This window comes from Bos javanicus, chromosome 9, assembly GCF_032452875.1.
Source record: "Bos javanicus breed banteng chromosome 9, ARS-OSU_banteng_1.0, whole genome shotgun sequence".
Taxonomy (NCBI): domain Eukaryota; kingdom Metazoa; phylum Chordata; class Mammalia; order Artiodactyla; family Bovidae; genus Bos; species Bos javanicus.
This window is the reverse complement of record NC_083876.1, coordinates 76,322,923-76,342,131: the sequence shown is the minus strand read 5'-3', so window position 1 is coordinate 76,342,131 and position 19,209 is coordinate 76,322,923. Positions and strand designations below refer to the sequence as shown.

At 40.5% G+C, this 19,209-nt stretch overlaps 1 protein-coding gene across 3 annotated transcripts in view; it reads left to right on the top strand.

Moving 5' to 3' along the window:
• The window catches only part of NHSL1 (NHS like 1), a 152,296-nt gene that overhangs the window by 37,016 nt on the left and 96,071 nt on the right, over positions 1–19,209 (top strand). The window lies entirely within an intron of this gene.

The window sequence follows — 19,209 nt, the reverse complement described above, 5'->3', positions numbered from 1 at the left end:
ATTTTTCTTTTAGACAGGATATTTCTCTGTTTGGATGCGTTTGGGATGTGTTTTGTCATAGACTAAGTAATTAAAAGTTTAGAATGAAAGGAAACTTCATCATCTAAGTGGGCATGGTTTACAGTTGGGGTATGAGTCCTGTTAGAGAAGTTTTCATGTGGTGAGTTGCTCGTGGAAAGGGCTAGAGAGAATAAGAAGGGGGGAGCAATCCTATTACTTGCAGCTTTAATGTATGAACTTAGGAATGAAATTAATTTTACCATAGAATAGAGATTCTTGTCCTAGCTATGTGTGTATGGACTATAGCGCTTTGGGAAGTACTGGAAGATGGTGACTATATAGAATATATGTACTGATTCTCCCATTAGTTGCAGAGTGCTTTTCTCTCTTTAGGCTATTATTTTTTCTTCAACTCTTTTTCTTCCAACTCATTGTAATTATAATTTAAGCATTTGAGAATGTGTTCTTCAATGAGATTGTTGGAATGGGGGAGTTCAAGTGAATTTCCTTGGAACTGGAGTCGACTATTTTGTTCATATCTTTCAGTGTATGTCAGCCTGTTGATGTGAAATTCTTGACAGTTTTTCAATTTGGGGAAGTAAAGTGAGCCTGGCTTGCTTTGCTGATGGCTTTTCTGTCCTCCCTCTGTCCTCACTGTGTTTCTAAGGTGCAGACCAGTTTTCTCTACTCTCAGCCTTTACAGTTTTAACCCAAACCTGACACCTTAAAAGCCACCCAAGTCTTTAATATTGAATTCTGAGTTTGAGTTATTTGTTTATATGGTTGGTACAAATTTGATCAAATTGACAAGGTAAAAACAGGAAAGAACTTCACATCTTTTCCTCCCTAAGAGTTCAACTAATTCTTATTTTAGTGTATTTAGTTGAAATGGATTTCTAAGGCAACCCATCAGCTGAAGTGAATTAGAGTGTTTCTGAAAAAATATTCTTAGGTAAAATGAGTCATGGGCCCTCCTGATGCTGTTTCTCAAAAAATTGTTTGCTCCCAAAAAAGTGTGACTAAGAAGAGCCACAGTTCAGTATCATTGGATGAGGATGCCTGCGATCCTGGTGTCATCTCCCCAGCTGAAGTCATTATGATCTAATGATAGCTTCCGGTTTAGAGTTTCTAATTGAATGCAGGTGTGCAGTTGTTGCAGGGCATGTCTTCTGTGCTTCAGTGTATCTGCCCCACCCATTCCCATCACAGCAATTTCATTTTATAAAGGAATCTTACCAGTTTCATGGACTCTTATTTTCCGAGGTAACTTGGGAGTTTGAGAAAGTCAAATGAGTGGCATATGATAGCAACTGAGTGCTTTTATGCTGAAGTGTGTGTTCTAATCAGGAGTCCACAATCCCTTTTAAAATCTACTTTCCCATTTCCCAGCAGCCAGGACAACCATTGACATTTGCTTTCTTCCTGTGATTTGTAGCCTTTTGGTTTATAATAATGATTTTTAGGTTGCCCTCTAGGCCCTACGTGTATGGCCAACCCCTGATAAAGTCATGGTGAGATTAAGCGCAGGAATATCAAGGGCTGCTTGGGATGCTTGTGTCCTTCCTGCATTTGCGTTTGCCTCTGTTGGAGGCTTTTTCAGAGGATTTCACTAATTGGCCTGTTTCTGTGGCTCATTGAGGTCCTAGGAGCTCTTTAAGTCTGTCGTTATGATTTGCGTGGATATTAAAGGAAGCATGATTGCCCTTCTTTTGGGTTAAATCATGTCTTGTGTATTTCTTTTAATTGTTAAAAGAAAACACATCAAACAGCCTCCCACATGCATGCAGAGTTTCCTTTTCCCCATTCAGGCTAGTTTGTTTTTTTTTTCTTGAAGTCATGTCTACTCAGTTTTTGGTCGATTTGGTGCTAGCAAAATTGCCTTCTTGGAAGAGAGATGTCATCTTTATCATTGCTGTTGACTATAATACCTCATGTAGTTATAATCTCTACTCTCTACTGTTGCCATTGAAATAGCTCAAATACATTCACTCCACCCAGGTTTTTTCCCCATGAGCAACATCTGAGCTCCCAGTCTCTGGGAACATGTTCTCTCAAGTTCTGCCCAGTCCCTGTCGGTAACAAAGCCATGGTGTGTTGTTCTTCACTGTGTAATCAGGGGTCTTGGAAGTGAGTTTCCAGCTTATTAAATAATATGATTAACAGAAAACTACCTTGCATATATTGTATACCATTCATGGATTACTTTATTCAGAAAAATTAGAATAAAATATTTTTACTTCTAAAATTGCATGGAATACAATTAAGTTTTCCTGAGACACTTCAGAAAATGCAAATTTCTTAATTACAGTGTGCCAGCTTCATCTTTATAAACATTAATTATCTGTTCAGTGCATCTCTAACTGTGAAGACTAGGTTTTTGGCTTTTAATTTCCAATCCATCATGGATATTTTGTAAAACATAGAATCACATGCTGTGGGCTATCACCACAATGTCAAACAGCTGTAATAAAGTTCTTAAACATTTATTTCATTTCCTGTTGTAATCTTACTGTGTCCTGGTAACAAGGCGTTGGCACTATTTAGTAGACAAATCTGTAGTAGTTTCCTAGAGAGACTGCAACAAATTACCACTAAGTGAGTGGCTTGAAACAGAAATGTCTTCTCTCACAGTTCTAGAAGCCAGAGTCTGACAACGAGTTGTTGGCACGGCCATTGTCTCTCCACAGTCTCGAGGGTGGAATCTTTCCTGGCTTCTTCCAGTTTCTGGTGGCCTCAGGCATTTCATGACTTGTGGCAGCACCTCTGCCTCTGTCTTCGCATGGCCTTCTTCCCTAGGAGTCTGTCTGTGACTGTCACTTGGTTTTCTTATTAGGACATCTGTCATTGGATTTATCGTTCACCCTCCTCCGGTATATGACCTCATCTTAGCTGATTACATCTGTAAAAACTCTGTTTCCAAATAAGGTCACGTTCTCAGGTTCCCAGTGGACATGGTTTGGGGGGCACTAGACACCCCATTAGGATGCCTAGTTGCTTGGATTGAGAGTAGCATCATAGGAGATGTATTTAGTGGAGAGCTGTAAGGATGGCCATCCAGTATAGCTGTTTTGATAATATATTTGAAATGTGTAGCATTGTAAGTTTGACCAGTCTGTGTAGTTAGAAGGGTTGAATATGTGCCCACTACAATCAGTCGTGCAAAAGAAAACATTGCCTTTTTGTTTCCTATAAATTACCCAGTTTCCTTCATATACTCTGATCCTGCTGAGAAGGGGGAAAAACAAAAAAACAAAATCGAACTTTACTTCACTGCAGTCAACCCAGTGTGAGCCAAAAATTTAAACAGTTGCATTAGCTAGCTCAGGCTGTGGGATGACTCGGTCTCTCAGAATTCTCCTGTTATCTCTTCTCTTCAAAGTGGATTCTGTTGTTCAGTTTCTCCCTTGTTAATATAACAAAAGTGATGCCTGCTAAATTGTGTACTTTTTGTATCGTGGACTTGCTCCTTACATAATTTTTGAAATGTTGGAGAAGGATACGTCTATATAGTTGAGTTTAAAAAAATAAGGTATTATTTTGAAAATGTCCTTTCTCTGAATGTGGAAATGATAAATATATACATCCTTTTGTACTCTAAAAACAATTTCAGTACACTTTGTGAGCATCATGGATCTTAAGCTTCTGAATTTAGTATTGGATTTTACCTGGTCAGGATTCTCTCCAGGGATTTCAACCTGGCTTCAATGTTGGTCTAGATTCTTTCCCTTACTCTGCTCTTATGGGATGTCCAAGATCTAGAAATTGAGTTTCATGGATTAGAAAAGTGGTGCATTCTGTCGACAGGGTGTATCCCAGCTGCCTGCATACTTAGCATGGTAGGGTCCCGTCTATATCCTTTTCTGCTTCACAAGTTACAGATTTAGGAAAGCCTTTAGGTTGCCTAATAATAGCAGAGTTATGTTGGAGATTACAGCGATGAACTATGTCAGGCATGTGTGTCTGCTCCCGAGAGGGCAGTTCATCCTAGAAACCTTGTTCTGTCCTTCCTCGTCGTGCACCCCGGAGCAGATCACAGGCCTCTTCCCAGTTGTCTCGTGCGTGTTGTACATGTGAAAGGATTCCTCAGATTCTTTTCTTGGCAGCATTTGGAAAATAATGTCTGGAATCAGAAACAGATTTGTTATTTCTGTGCTGAAACAAGTGCATTTTTTTCAAGTTAGCAAGCAACCATTTGCTCTGGACGGTTCCCCTACCCCTTCTTCCCACCTTTTATAAATCCAGTAATAAACTGTCAAGTAAGCATTGAGCAGAGTTGACGCTATTTTACTATTTGATTCTGAGTATCATTTTGAAAGGCTTGAACAATCAAAATGTGAAGTGACCTCAGGAATCTTGTATCTGGGCGAATCTGGACATTTCGTTATCATACTTTAATATTTTGAATTTTACTTAAATTTAAATTAGCCATAGCCTTTAGAGCCATAGTCATGTAAGACTTTCTTCCCTCCTTTCATTTAAAAATTGCATATAATTGCTAGCCAGTAACCTACAGCTACCGGGGGGAATTCACATTTGCTCAATCTGCAATTTAAAGTAGCACTTTTAATAAACACACTGATGATATCATGCATTTTTCAAACTGCCAGGCAAAGCCCTTGAAATTTAATAAACCAAATAAAGCTAGCCTTTTATTTCCTTTGTCTTTCCCTTGAAAACTTGATCATGCTTTCCAGTTCTCTTTCTTCCTTCCACTACTAATCAAAATCTTGCTTTTAAATATATTGCAGCAGAAGCCAGATCACTGTGCTGAAGAGATGATATAATAGAAACTAGGAGATGCTATCCTTAAGGTATGAAAGAGCAGTTAACAGAGCTTTGCTGCCAGAAGCGTGCAGGGCTAGGGGTCTGCTTGTCTGTGGAGCATGCTCTGTGCAAGGACAGTGCCCTGTGATTCGTTGGAACTGAATCAAATGACGAATTACCAAAAGCATTGGCAAAGGTTCCCATGAGTTTCTTTCTCCATTTGAGGATCTCCTGTCCCATTTTTACCTTTTCTTGTTTTCTTTATCTGCTGATTTCCATATCTTTTTTCTAGTTATTCCGTTTCCTCCTTTCCTCCTCCTCTGATTGCACATTGATGGGGGTTGTATTATCCCTACGCCAGATTGAACTCCCTCTAGTTAAGAAGGTGTGATCAGTAATCTGCACATGCCTTAGTTGAAGGTGATAGTTAATAGATGAAGGCAGATGGACCAGTGTGATAAAGGCAATTTACCCCTCAGGACGTCATGTCACCACCATCAGCCAGGCACAAAGGTATGCAGGGATATGTATTTTTCTATTTTAAACATCAGGAAAAAATCCTGCTGAAACAACCTAAGGGCTTTAAAAGCAATTAATAGCTTTTGCACGATTGGACGTATTGGTGATGCAGAGTAGGGAGGTGGATATTCTTAAATTTGAAAAGTTTCCCTTGGTTTATAAAATCATAGATAGCAGTTGGATTTGAGATAAAGAGGTCTTCATTTGACGGGCAGTAGTATAATGACAAACTATTGGGTATCATATTAGCAATGTCCATCGTCCATCTGCTGATTAGGTCATGTTTATCAGGTTTTGTTAACTTAGACTTTAGACTTTGTATTGTTGTTACTGCCAAAATGTGGTTAATGCCGAGAGCCATTGAAACAAAGGCCGTGATGACTTGAACGAGGATTTAATTTGAGGGGTTAATTACATGATAATTTGGGTTACTTGCATGATAAGAGAAATGTAAGTGCTCATTGCCACTTCTTCATTGGAATGTCTTCTTATAACAAAAAGATATAAATAGCATAAACTGAGCTTTAGGAACCAGGAGTTGAAATATAGTCTTAAGCTAATTTATATTTAAGTGGAGTATGGTTTTCAAAGGTCAGGTTATATATTACATGTTTGCTCTTGAGAAATTTGGCAAGACTGCATTTGGAAACAAAAGGGGAAAATTCCCTCCTCTGATGACCATAAGAGGACATCTGTGCTATTTCTGGTCTTATTTCACGGAGTGAAACTGTGCAAGCTTCGGAAACTTTTAGAATGAAAGTTGTGCCACATGCCTCCACTCTCCCGAGTCACTGGTGAGCGGAGGAGGAGGGAGGGAAAGGGACACTGCCACATGCCTAGGGAGTGTTCTTAGGAGAAGGAGGCACAGGGCATCCAGGAGGGTTAAAGAGGCTTCAGGAGAAGGCAGGTGTACAGGAGATGTCAGAGTTGGTTAGAAGACTGGCTGGGGAAACTAAGTAAGTAGTGACTTTTCTGTTTTCAAACAGAAAAGTTTCCTCAGCCAGTCTACCATAGAAGATGCCCATGAGGTGGCATGGCAGAGAGAGCCAGGCATAGGGGAGCCCCTAGTCCCAGGTGGTCCTGCATCTTACCTTCTTTGGCCATCTCTTTCAAATTTGTTGGAGTTTTTCTTTACCCCTTTCCTCTTTCTTAAGAGGATAAAAGAAACTTTAGCCCCTTCTATTCCTTACAAAAAGTGTTGCTGAAACAGACTACCTAGTTTTATGCAAAAAATGCATATTATCCCACAGTGGCTAATTTATATATATATAGATTCACCCAAAATTTGTTGATACCCTGAAATACCTCTTGAGGTTCATCACATCTGACTGAAATGTTTTGACAGAGTTTGGGGTGTAAGTATTCATCAGATGTTGATGGGACTTACCTTGTGCCTGGTTTCCCTTGCCCCAGAAAAGCCCCCCTTCTCCCATACTCCCAGACTTTTTCCCCAGGCCTGGGTCTTCTCAGCACCCAAGCCCTTTCCAGCTGCTTTCCTGTCCGCTCAAAAGGCACCACTGCTTGTGCCTGCTTTGAAGGGGCAGGGGGAGTTCTTCTTTCCCCAAGTTTACTTTGAGTACAAAGCAAGGCCAGAGATTTTTCTTAAGGTTTTCTCTGCTAATGACCACCCAGATAATAAAACATCAACAGATTAGTGAAGAAGATTCAAGAAATCCCAGCTGTGTCCATTAATAATATAAGCCTGAATAAAAATCTCTTAACTGTGACAGTAGCATGCGTGACTGCTCAGTCGCTCAGTCGTGTCCAGCTCTTTGCAACCCCATGGATGGTAGCTCGCCAGGCTCCTCTGTTCGTGGGATTCTCCAGGTAGGAATACTGGAGTGAGCTGCCATTTCCTCCTCCTGTGGATCTTGCTGACCCAGGGACTGAACCCATGTCTTTTATGTCTCCTGCATTGGCAGGTGGATTCTTACCACCGAGCAGCATGAGAGTAGCATCTACTTGACAAAAGATTGAGGAGTAAATAATAACTTACATAAGATGCTAGACATTCTATCACAAGTATGTAGTAAAGTGCTTCATAAAGTTACTGATTAGAGCTTCCTTGGGTTTTCTGAAAGTAAAAACTAATTTGTATTAATACCATAATTTAGGAAGACGGTGTAACTATATAGTGAGAAAGGCAGATATATTTCTGGTTTTTCATTGCAACATATTTACACCAACTTTTGTAAAGTTTTCTGGCATCACAGTTGTATAAATACACCCAGGTGAATACAAAGATTCATAAGTCACATATACTGGCAAATGTACGTTATAGCAACACAAATATTTTGAAAGCCGGGGAAGCCAAGGAGAATATCCTGACACAGTTCTAACTGCTCCAGCGGAAGTATTTGCTGCCACAGCATTTGAGACAAAAACCATTCCTTTATGGAAATGTTTTCTGGCAGAACATACACTTGATAAAAATCCTAAACAAGATTTGGACTACTCATGTGGTATATTTTTATAAAATTTTTATAAAATTGCGTGTATTGAAAAAAAAAGAAAAATCTCTCCATATCTGGATGAGAGGAATGGCTAGATGAGCGGTTTTATCCTTCATTGGTAGACATGTCTTTATTTCATGTTAACTGCTGAGGAATTGGTAACTGGCTCTCCGTACTCGAGTGTTTCTCCTTTCACTCAGCTCCTTCCTCCACTGGTAATTGACCCATTTTCCATCTCAGAGAGAAAAGTGAGTAAGTGTAAGAGTTGTCCAGATGAATTATCAGTAAGTTACAATGGAAGTTTAAAAAAAGCAGACTCAAAAGATGACATCGTACGTCCATCCTTCCAAAACTGCAGGGTCCATAAATTCCAAAAAGAGTAAATTTTTGATGGCTTAAAGCATGATTTAAAGCATTGGTTAACATGAGATAAAACATTAGTTTGATATTTGCTATCAACTTTTAGGTTTAAAATTATAAGACTGTGACAGAGATAGCTTGTTTTCAGTCACCCATTGAGAACACCTAAATTTAAAGTCCTGTACATTTTCTGCTTCCCACAGAAAGTTCATGTTGGTGTGGCAGATATTATGAATCTTTATTTGTATGCTTTTTGGCTTATGGTAACAAATTTGGCTGAAATTGAGTTTGTCTTAGTTGCTCTCTGTCTGTCACTCACCTTCATGAAATTGGTGAATAGATTCATTGTGGGACTGTTATCTGCAAAAGATAAAGTGTCTGTGAACTGACGGGAAAACAGGAACCCCTAAAATATGTGAGATTCCTTTAGCACATGACATACCAAAGGGTTCTCCTTGATTCCTGTTTTGGCCAGTGTCCGATTGGATTTCCTTTAAATTTCCCTTTGCCTCATTTCCACATTGGAAAGTGATCTGCCTGCTATATGTATGAAGACAAGCTTTCTTTGTCTCCTGCCTGATATTGGCCTCTAGCAACTCTTGTGTGAGGCCTGCAATCAGGTCACAGGCTTCTCACATCAGTTCTAAGACAGTTCTCTAATCAGTGTCAAGAACTTTTTGCTGCTTTCCGATAGGGGAATCCAGTATTAGTGATATACTGATAATTCCCACATTTCTCTCTGCAACCGAGACCGCTCCCCTAAATTTCAAATATGAATATCCAGCTGTCTCCTCCACATTTCCAACTGGGTGTCCAATGGGCTTCATGAACTCCTGGTGCCCCCTCCATCCCTTTACCCCCACATCTATTCCGCTGGAGCCTTCTTCATTCCCATAAGGGACAAACCTTTTTTTTTTTTTTTTCCAGTTGAATAAGCTATAAACCTTGAAGTCATGTATGACTCCTGTTGTTCTCTTACCCCCACCCCAGCCCTGGTTCAATGTGTCAGAAAATCCTGTTGACTCAGTGTATCTTTTCTGGGATCTGACTCCCTCTTGCCCCGTTCACTGCCACCTGCTTGCCTGGGTCTCACCTGGGCAGCTATCACAGCTTCCCTCAGCAGCCTATTTTCAACCCAGTAGCCAGAGTGAGCCTCTATGAGTTCATGCTACTCCTTTGCTCAAAACACGATTTTACTCAGAGTAAAAGCTCAAGCCTTGGCAATTTCTCTGTATTTTGGGAACATCAGTCACAGGCCAAAGTCAAACCATGGAGGAGAAAGGTGGTTTTCTAAGCTACAGAACTGGTAGCTGGTCAGATCCTTTATTTTGGCAGAAAAGGAAAAGGTTTCCATGCTGAAACTGCAGCCCCAGGTTAGCCGTGCTCTTGTCTGGTGCTCCTGGAAGGTGTAGTCTACTGAGAGGCCTTCATCTTTTCTGCAGTGGGAGTAAAGATCATTCCAATCTCTGTCATTTTATCATCACATGTAGCCATCTGTATTTAGTGCAGCTACAGGTGTACCTTTAGTTTTTATAAAACGAGTTTGATAGAGTTTCTGTTGGAATTTTGGAAAATTGATTCCTACGGCTTTTTTTTTTCTCCATAATAAGGATTCAGTTAGAACTAAATAGTAGGGAACCTGTCCATATTCAGTTAGGAAGCTAACTGAAATGTTTAAAAAGCAGCTCGGTTTTTATTCTTGTGCATATATTTGGTTTGCTGAGCTTGGTTTGTTATAAGGAATATCAGAAAGTGCTCTCATGATAAGTGCTTGATATTTTACTCTTTCATAGAACCATTGTTTGTTTGTTTGTTTTCCTTTCATAGCATTATTAAAATGGAGGGCAGGCTTTGACCCCACTCATTGAGTGGGATTTCTTTGGGACATACACTACGTCGTGTGTGTGGTAGTGATAGGTGCTGTGGCTTCCCTATTAAATTCTAAACTCCTTGAGGGCTTATCCCGTTGTCTTAACCAAGAAGGAATCCTAGTTGATATTTGTAATTAAGGGAGCTTCACTAGTGGCTCAGTGGTAAAGAATCCGCCTGCAGGAGACATGGGTTTGATCCCTGGGTCAAGAAGATCCCCTGGAGAAGGAAATGGCAACCCACTCTAGTTTTCTTGCCTGGAAAAATCCCATGGGCAGAGGAGCCTGGCGGGCTACACAGCCCATAGGGTTGCAAAAGAGTCAGGCAGCACTTAGCAACTAGACAACAACAACGTAATTGTAACAATTGTAATTGAAGAAATGAAGTGTAATGTTCAATCTAGTTCAGGTAAAGAGGACTTGAGCCATCACTCTCCATGAAAAAAAAAGGATTCTTTTGAGTATAACTTAAAAATAGAAAAGTGGATTTTTCTACTTCCAATGGGACTGAAAATATGAAGGCAATAAGCAGAGCAAGAAAGATTTTTAACTTTCGAAGTTTTATGTTCTATAACAACTGGGTAGAAAAACCCAGTGTGACAGTTTCAATCAGTAATGACTTAAAAGAGGGGGAAGGAAGCTGATCATGGAAGAGGAGAAAGGTTAATGTGTTTCTAGAAATTCAAACATTCAAGACAAATGAGTCTAGACTTTGTGGTGACAGGGCGGGAGATACCTTCCCAGGGGCCCTCAGCAAAACGGCCAGTCCCCTGCCGGCTCCTCTCAAGTACTGTTCTGAAGTGGTTACTCTTCTCTTAGAGGACTGAGATTTTACTCACCACAGAGAAACAGCCTTCAAGCACTTTCTTCCCTCTTGAGTTTTCAATTGGAAAAAAAGAAAACCAAAGAACTAACACACTCCAATGCATGGTTCCAAGAATGAGCAATTGACTGTAGACTAAAGGGGAAAAAGTGATAAAGTTATCTTTAGAAATATGAGATCATTTTCTCATAGCAAGTCATCATGTAACTATGGGACTTTTTTATGTCTGTTTAAATATTTCTACTGACATTTTATCTTATTTGACCTTCCTATTCCTTATTCTAAAATTTTCAGATCCACTGGATTACTTTCCAGGGTTCTCCTGTGTGCTTTTCATTCTATTTCCATTATAACACTCTTCCCCATTTTCCATTTAACGTGCTTACAATTTGGTCACCGCGTTTTTCTGTCCATCTTAGGTGCAATGAGAACAAGCGGGTTATTTATTCAGGACCTTCTAGCAGAGCGTACCTCAAGGTGCTATTAGTATCTGTTGATTGAATGAGTGCCTGACCCATTGAGGACTTTATTTCCTCCTCTTTACCTCTGTGAACTATTATGATTATTAAAAATTACAGGAACTTTGACTTGTAGATTGTGTTTTCGGCTCAATAAAATGAGAGTGATGGACCTGTCATTTTAATGACAAGTTGTTCAATTCAGTTCAGTCGCTCAGTCGTGTCCGACTCTTTGCGACCCCATGAATCGCAGCACGCCAGGCCTCCCTGTCCATCACCAACTCCCGGAGTTCACTCAAACTCACGTCCATCGAGTCAGTGATGCCATCCAGCCATCTCATCCTCTGTCATCCCCTTCTCCTCCTGCCCCCAATCCCTCCCAGCATCAGAGACTTTTCCAATGAGTCAACTCTTCGCATGAGGTGGCCAAAGTACTGGAGTTTCAGCTTCAGCATCATTCCCTCCAAAGAAATCCCAGGGCTGATCTCCTTCAGAATGGACTGGTTGGATCTCCTTGCAGTCCAAGGGACTCTCAAGACTCTTCTCCCACACCATAGTTCAAAAGCATCAATTCTTTGGCACTCAGCCTTCTTCATAGTCCAACTCTCACATCCATACATGACCACAGGAAAAACCATAGCCTTGACTAGATGGACCTTTGTTGGCAAAGTAATGTTGAATATTCTATCTAGGTTGATCATAGCTTTCCTTCCAAGGAGTAAGCGTCTTTTAATTTCATGGCTGCAGTCACCATCTGCAGTGATTTTGGAGCCCAAAATAATAAAGTGTGACACTGTTTCCACTGTTCCCCATCTATTTCCCATGAAGTGATGGGACCGGATGCCATGATCTTCGTTTTCTGAATGTTGAGCTTTAAGCCAACTTTTTCACTCTCCACTTTCACTTTGATCAAGAGGCTTTTTAGTTCCTCTTCACTTTCTGCCATAAGGGTGGTGTCATCTGCATATCTGAGGTTATTGATATTTCTCCCGACAATCTTGATTCCAGCTTGTGTTTCTTCCAGTCCAGCGTTTCTCATGATGTACTCTGCATATAAGTTAAATAAGCAGGGTGACAATATACAGCCTTGACGTACTCCTTTTCCTATTTGGAACCAGTCTGTTGTTCCATGTCCAGTTCTAACTGTTGCTTCCTGACCTGCATACAGATTTATCAAGAGGCAGGTCAGGTGGTCTGGTATTCCCATCTCTTGAAGGATTTTCCAGAGTTTATTGTGATCCACACAGTCAAAGGCTTTGGCATAGTCAGTAAAGCAGAAATGATGTTTTTCTGGAACTCTCTTGCTTTTTCCATGATCCAGTGGATGTTGGCAATTTGATCCCTGGTTCCTCTGCCTTTTCTAAAACCAGCTTGAACATATGTAAGTTCGTGGTTCATGTATTGCTGAAGCCTGGCTTGGAGAATTTTGAGCATTACTTCAGTAGCGTGTGAAATGAGTGCAATTGTGCGGTAGTTTGAGCTTTCTTTGGCATTGCCTTTCTTTGGGATTGGATTGAAAACTGACCTTTTCCAGTCCTGTTACAGTGCTGAGTTTTCCAAATTTACTGGCATATTGAGTGCAGCACTTTCACAGCATCATCTTTTAGGATTTGAAGTAGCTCAACTGGAATTCCATCACCTCCACTAGCTTTGTTCGTAGTGATGCTTTCTAAGGGCCACTTGACTTCACATTCCAGGATGTCTGGCTCTAAGTCAGTGATCACACTATCATGATTATCTGGGTCATTAAGATCTTTTTTGTACAGTTCTTCTGTGTATTTTTGCCACCTCTTCTTAATATCTTCTGCTTCTGTTAGGTCCATACCATTTCTGTCCTTTATCGAGCCCATCTTTGCATGAAATGTCCCCTTGGTATCTCTAATTTTCTTGAAGAGATCTCTAGTCTTTCCCATTCTGTTGTTTTCCTCTATTTCTTTGCATTGATCGCTGAGGAAGGCTTTCTTATCTCTTCTTGCTATTCTTTGGAACTCTGCATTAAGATGCTTATATCTTTCCTTTTCTCCTTTGCTTTTCGCTTCTCTTCTTTTCACAGCTATTTGTCAGGCCAGTTGAGATCTTAATAAAATTCACATTCAGGATGGTGAACCTGAAATTTGCACATTGTGATTAACCACGAGTAAAGTTCTTACATGTGAAGCAGAAATACTTTTAACCTAAGAATCAGAGTTTTTCTCATCTGAGTCTGTTGCTTACTGACTCAGAAGAAGTCACTTAACCACAGAACCATTTTCTTCATCTGATAAATAGAAGTGACTCCCCTGCCTCCTTGATGGGGCGCTCTTTGTGGGAATCAAATGAGATAAAGTACCTGGGATGTTGGGGCGGAAAGCGGCAGTCCTCTTTGCTACTCCCTCTTTCATTCTCCTACATTTCCTGTCAGTTCCACCTTCTTAGTATGTCCTGGATCCCATCTCTGCTCTTTATTCCCTGGACTATCACTGCCTTAGTGTGATGACTATTAGCATTTCATGCTTTTAGTTTATTGGGCTCCTAACTTCTTTCTGATTCTCAGCTAATTGCTCTCTAATCCCTTACTCCAAACCCTATCCAGGACGTGAATAACAGACTTCACTTATCATGTTTTTTCTCTAAAACTCTTCAGTTTCCCCCCCAGCCCCCTACCAGTACAGTGCCTTTAGGATAAAGTTTAACTTTGGAGGAGGCCTTTATTAAAGAACACCTCCCTGTTTTCCTCTTCAGCGTCAATTCTCACATCCACATTCACAACTTTTGCTCATCTTTCTTTGTCGGGACCCTCTGCTTAGAAAGACTATCTGTTTCTCCTGTCCCTTCTACCTAACGTTGATTTTGGACTGACAGGACTTATTTCATATGCTACCTCCTCCAAAGCCAGTTTTTAACGCCTGCTCTGTGCTGCCTGTCACACTGTCGTGTAGTGTCTTGTTTTAGGCAATAGGAACCTAAAAGGCAGGGCATGTGTATTAGTCATTGTCCTTGATGCCAAAAATCACGTAAAACCTGGTTGAATTAATTCATTAATGTTTGAAAATCTTTAAAATAGGAGGGAAAATTCTGGTGTATCATCTGGCTTAGTATTAAAAGCAAAATAGAAAACATTATCCTGCCCTTGTATATATAAAGTTATAAACTGTCCATACCTGGGGTACTGAGGCTCATTCCAACTGTTCTCTTTAAGTAATTTCTAAGGAGTTGAAATGCACTAAGAATTGCACAGGTAAACTTTTTTATCTGGGAAGAAGTAACTGTGCAAAAAAAAAGTCCTAAAATAATTTGGATTTTACCTGGGAAAACCATGATCGGGATGCAGTACCACAGTTTTCTGTAGGAGTAAATGACATGGATGTGGTCAACCAAGGTCAAGTGTTCAGGACTAGGGATTTATTACCTGGATGATGGTGCAAGCTAAAAATATTAACCTGTTCAAGAAAAGTACAGATAAGCAATTTAATGATTGAGCCATAATTGATTATCAAGGTAAAATGGTATGTTTGAGTCTTCTAGAATTGGGGAACCCAAATTATGGAACACTGCTCTCTCCTCTCCTGTGACAGGCAAGCTTGGGGCCCCTTGACGTTCATCACCGGGTGCCACGCCTGTCAGTGTCTTATGTGCACGTGTGCTAAGTTGCTTCAGTTGTCATGTCCGACTCTTTGTGACCCTATGGACCGTAGCCCGCCAGGCTCCTCTGTCCACGGGATCCTCCAAGCAAGAATATTGGAGTGGGTTGCCATGCACTCCTCCAGGGGATTTTCCCAACCCAGGCATTGGACCTGCATCTCTTATGTCTCCTGCACTGGCAGGCAGGTTCTTACATTGCTTGGTAAAAAGGGACTTTGCAGATATAATCAAAGTTACTACTCAGTGACCTTAAGAAATGGAGATTAGCCTGGATTATCTAGGTGGGCTTCTTGTAATCACATGAGCCTTTAAGAGCAGAGCTGCTGGCAAAGGGGAAGTGGGAGAGGTTGTAAGGATTCAGTGTGCTGTCACTGGCTTGACTGGGGAACCTTGAGAAGGAATTAAATTCAGGGAGATCAGTCCTCGGTGTTCATTGGAAGGACTGGTGTTGAAGCTGAAACTCCAATACTTTGGCTACCTCATGTGAAGAGCTGACTCATTGGAAAAGACCCTGATGCTGGGAGGGATTGGAGGCAGGAGGAGAAGCAGCCGACAGAGGATGAGATGGTTGGATGGCATCACCGACTCAATGGACATGGGTTTGGGTGAACTCTGGGAGTTGGTAATGGACAGGGAGGCCTGGCGTGCTGCAATTCATGGGATCGCAAAGAGTTGGACACGACTGAGCGACTGAACTGAACTAAACAGCCTAAATGAGCTTGGGAGCAGTTCTTCTTCTACAGCCTCCAAGTAAGAGCCCACGCCAGCTGACACGCTGATTCAGGCCTTGTGAGACCCTAAGCAGAGAACCCAGCCGAACCCACTGGACTTCAGACCTATACAACCGAAAGATAAATAAGTGGGTATTGTTTTAATGTGCCAAATTCATGGCATTTTGTTACAACAGCATAGAAAATGACCGCACCAACAAAACAAAGCAAAAGTTGGGGCTGGCATATAGGAGCTTCTTAGTTTAGGAATCTATTTGTTAGGAAGACTTGATTTCCAGTGTCCCTTCATGTTGAGTGGACTATGTTTGACAAACCCTAAAATTAAATGCTCTTTCTGACAGCCATGAGGGGGTCTTTATTTCTGGCTGATCTGAGATCACTCCCTAACCTCTAGAACATCAGAGTTGACCTGAAGCATGCCCCCGAGTGAGGCTTAGACTTCAAGGGCTCCAGTGGAAAAATCAACCTGGGGAATCTTACATTATTATATGCTGACTTTGTGCAGGAAAGGTTAACAATAATAAATCAGAGGAATGGAGATTGTTTTGGGTAGTACAATATCAAAGGCTCCAGTCTCAGTTTTTCCAAGTGATGTACAAAGTAGGACATGTAAGATGTTTGCTTCCTTTTAGCACAGTTTCTCTAATATTGTCTTTATGAGAGTCATCCTCTTTGTCAAAGGCCTCCTCAAGCCCACAACACTCGAAGCACACTAAAAATCATTTGTTAATGAAAACAGAGAGGATTTGATTTTGACATCACTTCAGAAATACTGTACTCTCATATTGCAGTTCTAAAAGCTCTTAATTTTATTTGTGATGTACAGGACAGGCAAAGACTGAAGGCAGGGGCTATGCTTTGTCAGTGTGGTAAATTTGTTCTTATTAAACACTAAAATAGTTGGCTTGATATCAAAATAGGGAACAGTTGTGTCTGCAAAGGATGATGACAGCAGAGTCAGAAATAAACAGAGCTGATAACCTGCTTGCTTGCTTACCTTGGTAGAAATTAAATGACTGCTGTTTCCATTTTTCTAGAGCACAAATGTATTCCTCTCAGAATATGAAATAACAATCTTATAGATAATTCTTTGAATTATTAATTAGTTGAAGAATGAAAATTAAAAAGAATGTGTTGCTGGCTTAATAGACCAACACCACTAACAAAGTTTTAAAACGTGAGTTTTTCTAATTTTCTTGCTTTGGTTATTGTATATGCATAGTGAATTTGAGGTGATTTTGACCTTGGAAATGAATTTCATTTGACCTTCTGCACATTCATTTCATCACTCAGATATTGTCTCCATTTTCTTGCTTTTTTTCATTTTGTCTCTGCACATTTTTTCAAAAGAAATATTTACTTAGTATGAGAGCAAACTTCCTGCCCAGTGGTGTTTGAAGACTAGCTTGGCTACCAAACTGTCCCTGTCCCTTTCCTTTCTTTCTTGGCCCTCACACTTGGCGTACTTGTTAACCCAGATCTGCTCACTTTTTTTCTTCTGTTTCATACCTTCCTTTTGAATGCAAACCTTTGGTTTTTTTTCTCCCCCCGCCCCCTCTCCATTCTACCACTCTTTTTTACTTCTTTATTACTCCAGTTTCTATTAGGAATGTATTTTTAAAAATATTATCAGAAACAAAATCTTGATATTTTAGGCTTTTTATATAATCGTCTGATATTATATTTACTTATAAAGCCTTATAATTATGTCAAATAACTTGCTTTCTCTTCCTGATCCTCTCATCTGAGTCTTTTGTATACAATTTACTAGTTTCTTGTAAATTACAAAGTATGAACTGGAATATGGCCCATGAACCTCAGAGGAGGAATGTTGTTGTTCAGCCACTCAGTCATGTCCAACTCCTTGCAACCCCATGGACTGCAGCCCACCAGGCCTCCCTGTCCCTATTTCCTGGAGTTTGCTCAGACTCGTGTCCAAGAAGTCAGTGATGCCATCCGACCATCTCATCCTCTGTTGTCCCCTTCTCCTGCCTTCAGTCTTTCCCAGCATCAGGGTTTTTTCCATGAGTCAGCTCTTCCCATCAGGTGGCTGAAGTATTGGAGCTTCCAATGAATATTCAGGGTTGATTTCCTTTAGGATTGACTGGTTTGATCTCCTTGCAGTCCAAGGGACTCTGAAGAGTCTTCTCTAGCACCACAGTTCAAAAGAATCAGTTCTTTGGCACTCAGCTTTCTTTATGGTCTAACTCTCACATCTGCACATGACTAATGGAAAAGCCAGAATATGGAGGGATAAATTGGGAGACAAGTCTGGCATCTAGTTCACAGGCTCCTTTGTGGAGCTGTCTGATCACTGATGACTTGAGTTCTGCCAGGAGACTGTATGGCAGGGGGTGAGTCACTCACCTTCGCTATGTCTCGGCTCTTTCACCTCTAACCCTCAGGAGATTGTTCATGCACTTTAAGTGGGATAATGCGTGTGAAGCTTGCTTGGAACCTGCTAGACCCGGTAACTGTTAACTACTGTTTTTCTTTCTGTCCTATATATGTGGTCAATGTGGCATACCCTCTGCTAATCTAGCCACTATTTGTTCCACAGCAACAAGCAACACTATTTGTTCCACAGAGAGGATCCTTTCATTTTGTGCTTTCTGCTTCCCAAGTGGATTGGTGGGGATCATGGTACTCACCCACTTGTTTTTATGGTTCATATGCAAATGCTCTCAGCAAGTGCCTGAACACTGGTAATCCTACTGCACTCTGACTTGCCAGTAATGGGAGCTATAATTCAGCTGCTATTCACGAATGAAAATGAGGGGATTTGTTTTCATAGTGTGACAAGCCTTATTACTCTCTTGTCAGTTCAGATTTCAGAAAGAACAGAAACTTGTTTTATTGTCATTGCACTTTTGCCTTTTCTGCTCCACAGTCCCAGGCTGCCGATTGTGAGCACCATTGGGACCGCCGTCTAAATGGTTTTGGTGTTTTGTTGTGGGTTTTTGTTTTTGTTTTAATTTTTAATTTTTTATTTTATATTGGACTCTAGCCAGTTAACAATGTTGTGATAGTGACTCAGCCATACGTATACATGCATCCGTTCTCTGTGGAAGTTTTTTTTCCTCCACACACAACTTTAGTTTCTAAAATATGTAACTATGAAAAAATCCTTATCTGTACAAAATCCAGTGCAGCCTCACAGCACTGATCTTGACCTCATATGTCAATAGGATTAAAAGGAGGAGCCCGAAGAGAGACAACATTGATTTGTGTGCTGCTTATACAGCTGGCTCAATTTGCTCTCTTGTTTAAACACTGCAAAGCCAAGACAAAGAAGCTAATGTCATACATTACAGGGTGTATTACCTTTTTAAGGCATATGTTTGAGTGTAAGGAAGCAGGGCAGATACTGGAGTGATTTCAAAAAAGGATCAAGATTGACAAAGTTTTGTGAGTGTTATCAAGATAGACTTTATTCTACTTAATACCCTGTGTCAGATTATTTAAAATTCATTGGTATTGCAGCTAAAAGATAGAAGGAAATGAGGATATTTAAATACATAAGTAGACTCTTGAGAGTAGTAACTCAGAGGAAGTTAAGTTTCAAAACTGATGAATTGTAGCCAAAACTACATGCAGAGGAAAATTAGTAAA